This window comes from Ambystoma mexicanum, chromosome 11, assembly GCF_040938575.1.
Source record: "Ambystoma mexicanum isolate Mex_15411 chromosome 11, UKY_AmexF1_1, whole genome shotgun sequence".
NCBI classification, from domain to species: domain Eukaryota; kingdom Metazoa; phylum Chordata; class Amphibia; order Caudata; family Ambystomatidae; genus Ambystoma; species Ambystoma mexicanum.
Window position 1 is genome coordinate 910513890 of NC_090934.1, and position 7473 is coordinate 910521362.

Sequence of the window (7473 nt, forward strand, 5' to 3'; positions counted from 1 at the left end):
GGTATGACCATGACCCACACTGAAGTTTTCAAAGGGTTCGAAGAAAAAAACATCAATGCCTTCAGCTTAATTTGACTTTCATCATTTATTAAAAAGAAAAATGACTTTCATGAAGAGTTGTTAGGTAGAATTTCATTGTTGTGTAATATTCTCCCTACTTGCGAGTCCGCCAGCCCTTTTTGCTGGACTCTTGGATTTTTTATCCATTTTCATGAGTGAGTGGTACCCTTTTTGCATACTCACTCAATCTTTTACTCTACCTCTGGGAACCTTTTCCAACCCTTTTTGTTGTATCATTCTGGAGTCATGCTTTCTCCAGCACTTGTTAAGGCATCTGCAATTTATTATTGCAGCATACACCACTTTTTGTGCAGTGTTGCTGGGAGCACTTTGAGCTGCCCTTTTTATTTTCCTTGTGATACCTCTACTGTTTTCACGGATGGGGAATACTTTTTATCCTACCTATCTTTATTTTGTGGAATCAGCACACCCCATCTTATGTGGAGTGCTGAGGGGAAACCAGGTATCCTTTTTTCCAATCCTCCTGGAACTTTCTAGCTACAGTGACAAGTTCATCTGAGTGGCTTGTGGCAGTGGCTATTTTCTACCAGCTTTTCATGATTTTTACAAACAGGCTGCTATCACAGCTGTAGTAAGGGACACATGGGTCACCATTGACCTAAATTGGTGCCTGTCTTCTTTTATCGCCAACTGACTTGTCCTTTCTTGAGCCTATTACTGCCCTTCTGGGGTGCGGAAAGTCCTGCTGACTTTTTTGTCTTCCCTGGGCTCCCATTGGGAAGGCCGCCTGAGACCCTCAGTGTGTCTGGGAGGAGAGGAAGCTGGGAGAACACTGAATCTCTGCAGGTCTTTGTCTTCCAGTATGTCTGCTTCAATCCAGTTCTGACTGGGAGGCTGGCTGTTCCATTGGGACAACCATCACCCAACCAAAGTTTGAATGCAGCAGGACTGCTGATTGGCTGGGTTTCTGTATAAAATTGATGGTCCTGGATCAGAATAAGAGAGGCAACCCATGGAACAAAGAATCTAAATTAGAAGAAGAAGGATGTATCCAACCACCTCCAGCGAACGCCAGTGCTGCCAAGTAAACACTGCTGCTCCAACCTTCTCTTCTGATCAACGGGGAAGATCCAGACAGGACACCGTCCTCATCTGGACTGGTGGGCCTAACCCGTATCGAGACAAGCTGCATTTTGAGCCATCCCTTGAAGAGCTGCGACTGTAATGGGCTGCTATTCCCCAATGACCTGGGACATGGACCAATCTGCTGTGCATCGTCTCCTGAAGCAAGGTTTTGGCTGTTCGTGGGCATGCTGCTGAACCTACAGTGACACTTTCCTGCTCCAAGCCATCACCCCAAGTCAGGTACTGAGAAACAGAGAGAAACCTGCTGTGTGACAACCACCACTGAACCAAAGGCTGTGTCGAGTCCCAACAAGCCAGCATCGTGAAGCTCATCTATCTGCTTGGCATCCTATTGCAAGAAGCTGTGAATCTGCTCCCTCCAAAAGTTCTTTCTTCAGCCTCCAGGCCAAGAATCCTCCAAACAGGAATTTCTGTCGCCTCACCTGGGGACCCACCAGTGACATTGTCTTCTTTCTTCAAGAAAAGGTACTGTGCCACTCCCAGATACATACCTGGGTGCTTGCTAAATTGAATTCAGACTCATCCTGAGCTTTCTGATACACATTGGGGTGGACAACGCAACTGTGTTCTCCCAGGCCTAAGGACACTGGTCCTTTGGTCTGCGATCATTCAGAGGGTCTAGCTGACCTCCCTGAATCACCTTTTAACTATACATTTTACTCAACTGCAACACAGAATGACAACTTTGACAGTGTCTGCCTTTCTTTAGTCTTCCGCCCATGTGCCCTGTTCAACCAGTGTCCCCACTGACTTTAAGACTCTTATTCCCAGATAGGGCTGGACTTCATACAGTATAGGATTCTTCAAAGTACTTACCAGTATCTATTTTCCTTACCTTAAATGTTGGTTAGAAGAAGGGATTTGCTATTCTGACTTACCATACTCATCTAAAGTTTACCATTGCCTTGAGTAATGCTTAACTGTCTTACTGTATAAATGTAAATACGCTTACTTATTTGTGATTATATTGTGTTAGCTGCCTATGTATTTATAATAAAAACATATGTCTATAGCACTGCAATATGTAAGTGTACTCTTGACTATAGGTGTGCCTGGAGTTCTTTGTACTTACCTACAGCCCTTGTTCCTCCTAGACTAAGCCTGGCTGCTCTGCCATTGCTACAAAACCTTTTGGTAGTTCAAGCCAAATCTAAGAACTGAAACCCTGTACAACTAGAGTGAGTCTTCTCTAGTCCTACCATAAATGGACTTTTGTAAAAAAAAAATCCCTAACACGAGTCCACAGTTAAAACATAATCTAACTCAATCCAAAAAATAAATACAAATATGTATAATTCTAATATTTGCACACTACCTAATATGGTGTTATTAAACAAACGTACCTCATTTCACCTCCATACATCAAAACGTATATTTTGTACGCACTAATGTTATTTTTAGTTGACGTTGTGTAGCCACCTGTGGCCAAAAAATCCCTTTCGTTTGAGATTGCAGAAACATTTAATTATAAAGCAGGTCTTTGGATAGCTGTTTCCTTCTTGCTGAACATTCATCAATCATGTTTTTCCTGACCCTGACATGGCATAGTTAGCCAAAAAGTGATCAAATGAATCGTCAACCCCAAAAAGACCCCAAAATAAGCAAATAATTTGTGCCACTGTCACCTCCACTACGACCAGACGCTGGTTTAATTTGCGCTTCCCAGAACTTGCCAAATCACACATAAAATAAACTGCACCTGGCATCACAACTCTACTATGCCCCTCCATGTGAAGGACTAATACTAATATGATACAAGAACATTCTCAAAACTTCCATCAGGCCCCCTGCTCCCCAAACAGATCCAAACCAACCCAGCCATCAAGAAAAGCCTGCTTCTTTTGGAAAAGCTCTCAATAAGCTAGGCTATCCAATAGCAGGCCAAAAGGACCCATACACTTGCTAGTGCACGAGAGCGGCATACCTTTGAACAATTATCAGTTCCTTGCAGGCATGATAATTGTTCCACGAAAGGTGGGAAGTAACCCCACGCACTACGGAACACACTCTTGTAGGATAGGTCAGCTACTACGACTGCTGGGGTAGGGGCGAGTGAACATGGAATACAGTGCATCTCAGATGGTAGTCGGCTTGTTACAGGAGGTACAAAAGGCAGGGGTAGAGTTAACAGGAGTCACTCACTGATAGCTCTTTTCTCCCTCTCTGAAACCCATCAGAGAGGTGGAATAGAAGGTGGCTTGGGTATTTGGCCATTCATTCATAAAAGAACGCTGAAATGGGCAAGTTTCAAAGAGAAGAGGGGTAAAAGCAAATTTGCAAAATCTTAAATAACTTGGTTCGGTCAGCCAGGAATGAAGTGGACCGAAATTGAGGATAGGCTGAGGGAGCAGCGTGTAGAGGAAGGACCACCAGATGCATTAATAATCCATCTGGGGGGTAACAACTTGGTACATCCTGGGTAGGGGGCAACTACTTAATGGTATACAGGACTCTTTCTGGAGAATGAGCATGGAGCTGGGGGTCATGCAATACCCAGTGGTCTGAGAAAATACCCAGATTTCAATGGAGAGGTGCCAAATCACACAGTAAGCCAGAACGAGCAAGGAAGAAATGCAATATGACAATGGCTAAGTTCTGTAGGGGAGCAGGTTTTGCAACAATTAGATATGGCCTAATAAATATGGGGGTTCTAGGCTTATACAAGAACAATGGGGTACACCGGTTACAGGTGGTTCAGACCAGTTCCTCCTGAACTTGGAGGATGCACTGACTGAGTGGGGTTTTGTATTTTTTTAAAGGAATGTGTGTGGTGGGGGGCTGGGAATGGCGAAGGGGCATACACCCCTTCTTGCCGTGGCGGTCACACAGACAATCAAGCAGAATGAATCCTAATTGCTCAAGAAATGAGCATGAACAACTAGCCACTTTTTTAGCCTGACATGGCTGGGAGCAGGAACGTTGGGAAAGACTGGCACCCCCATTTATCAGTTTCCAGCCCCCGCATGCTCGCATTGGACCACCTCTTGGTCATTCTCTTTGTCCTGGTGACAACCGTGAGCTTGTGGCATTGGTACAACAGGTATTTCTAGCTTGAACACTGGTATGGATTGACCTGACACTGCCACGAACACTGAACTGTGAACTCTGTGAAACACACAGACCAGAGGAACTTCAAACTACAACCGTTGCCAGAAAAGCTGAACTGTGAACTTAGTTCAACCCCTGATCCTGGATTGGAAACACTTTTGAAGATTGCCATTCATCCTGCTTCAGAACTGTTGTGTGCAGTATACCTCAATTTTTAACATTTCCGATTGTTGGATACATTCACTTAACCCATGACCTATCTGCCAAGTTCCCTCTAGCCCCTAGTCCCTTTAACTGTGTAGATGTCTGCCTGGATCTCAAACTGGTCACCCATTCCCTAGCCCCCAACCCTTGTCATAATTGCCATTACCAGATGGATTTTACTGGTCTCTGAATTTCCCCACTCCAGACCAGGGCCCTCATTACGACCCAGGCGTTGGACCATGGTGCTAACAGCACCATGGTCCATGCCGGTAACTGACCAACTCCGCCATGGCGGAATGGGGAATTACCACCCCATTCCGAGGTTGGCGGGGCGGTAATTCCCCATGCCGCCATGGCCCTTCCCCATTCCCATTTTTGCCCCATAGGGCTCAATGGGACTGGGGAAGGCGCTAATTACGGCACCGTAAATTACGGTGCCGTAATTAGCTCCTAGGTCCCTTTGCGGGTTGGTTTTTTAACGCCTGCTAAAAGTAGGCGTTAAAGTGCCACCCGCAAAGGGACCTCGTAATCAGGCGTTAAGGGTTTAACGGCGCTGTTAACCCCTTAACGCCTGAGTTGTAATGAGGGCCCAGGTATTCAAGAGTCCCACTTCTCACCACCTCTCATCTTCGGATACTGGCCTTGTGTGTTATGTTAACAAAGGTACCCTATTCATGGGAACAAGTAAGTGTAAATATTACCTTGCAACCAATTCCGGTGTCGTCATCAATAATGTCAACTTTGCATTCGAACCGTTTTTCTTATGCTACTTATTCCAGGATTTACTTCATCTGTGGAGATAAAGCTTTCCCCTGGATGCCAATAAATTGGGATGGGAATTTTTACATGCGATATGTCCTGCCCGCACTTCGGCATACCAGCTATTTCCCCACACAGCCCCTCCAGAAAGGAAGCTCTGCAAGAGAAGAGTTCCTCACAGAACACCTTGGGAATCAAGGTAAACCCAGATCGCTTGACCACATCCTCACTGACACTGTTGTCCCCTGAGTAAGGACCCATACGAACTATGGGTCTGCAGAACCCATATGGCACTGGACACCCTCTTAGCCTCACAAGGAGGAGTTTGTACAATTGTGAAGAGTGAATGCTGTAACTTCTCCGACACTGTCTCTGACATCCATAGTACAGTAGATTGCCTGCACGTCAGCCCTAGGTCCATAACTTCAGTTCTTTGGTATTTATTATGCTGGGACCTCTGGGTGAAACCATTGGTCAAATCCTCCTAACAGTCCTGGTACTCATCCTGAGCCTATCCTAGGGGCATGTTTCAAGTACCTTTATTATTGTGCCTGTACCCAGTGCTCATAGGTTTACCCAGACCACTCAAATGTACTACTGTCAGACTACTGAAGAATTAAAATATTGTGATATCGCAGAATGTGATGTTTGTTCCCCCAAGGAAGTAATGGATGAGACTGGAGTAAAGGTCTCATAGGAGGGAATTGTGGTGGAAAAGCCTAGATTTCGAAAATGTTCATGAACTAATGCTCAGCGATTGCTAACTGCCATGTTGAACATGGGTCTATTGCCATTGGTGTGCAAGCCCTGCAGTTTAATGTGCATGTTCTAACCACAGTCCTTGCCTCTGACGTATTTCCCTTTTGCATAAAGACGTGTGTTTTAGGCTGCCGCTTTCTTAGGAAAGGTTGCTTTAGCAGACGGAAGTTGTCAAATAGTGAGCATGCCCTCTGCTCAGAGGCATTCGGAATAAGGGAAGAAACTTGCTCAGTCAGCTCTAAAATGTATCTCTGCTCACCTTCCACTTGAGCATGTCTTTCTGATCGCGAGAAAGGCAGCTCCTGCCTAAAATTGGTATGCCGAGATGCAGTTTTTGCACCTGAAACATTGTTTCTCTGTAATGTCATGCTATGCCTGAAACCACCCTCTCCGTTGAATGACATGGTTGTTTTGGGGAATTAAGCCCAGTGACCGGAGGGAGAGTGGATTGCTGCATGGAGTCTCGTTTGCCGTTGGGTTGCTGTTGTCCTGAGTATGCTGCTTTGTTGATTGCAATTAAAGATTGTTCACCAATCCACTAGAGTATTCTGTGGTTCATTATCCACAACAAGAGCAACATCTTTCAATTTAAAAACCTTGAAAACGTGGAAAGCATTAAGCGAGAAACAGGAATGAATCCTGGGGTATAGAACAGGAAGACGGGTTGTTAGAGGCAGTGGAAATCTTTATGCACATTTTTCCATCACAATTCATATTTATATGAATTTATATTTATATGACACCACCACTGACTGAAAGGGCATACCTGCACTCTATTGTTTTAGAAAGTGGGTTTCATTTCTTTATTAACATAAAGCTGTAAATGAAAAAAAACAAAGTTAGCTAATTTTGTGCAGCCTCCTCCATAAGAAATGCTGGGTATTCTACTGTTTACAATCCAGCAGCATGGCATCAATTGCTGCCTCAGTTTGTGCTCTCAATATACATAGAATGTTGGCCCTCTAGTTCTATGGTAGAATTCTGTGGTTCTAACCAAAAGCGAGCAATTGAGCAGGTGCTCTCTACCGTGATCCTCCATAAACGGTAGGCTTCACTCCATTGCTATCCTCACATCCCCACTGAATGTGTATCCCAAAATATAAATATGTGCTATGGAGTCTGGCTCATTTGTCTTTTGTACTGAACTGGCAAAATAAACACCCTAGATGCAGTGTCACCTCGATCAGAATGCAAGGTGCAACTATTCTGGTTATTAGCTACCTGCCAAAAAGCATACTGCACACCTGTGCCCTGCTGGATCAGTAGACTGATTTGCACACCTACTCTACCAGTGGCACAGCATAGGTTCAGATTGCACAGGTGCCCATCTGACAGCTGCAGTGATAACCAGGTGTTTGCAGTATAGAGGCTGCATTTAAGTTATGCACCTCATCCAAAAACTGCATAACTATGAAATTGTTGCTTTGTGAGGGGAGGTAACACTCTGCCTGGAGAGACAGCCACACCATCTGAAGCTGGCCCCGGAACAGGAATTAAAGGGCACGCCCATTCCCAAAAGGAGTTGCCGCACGCAAG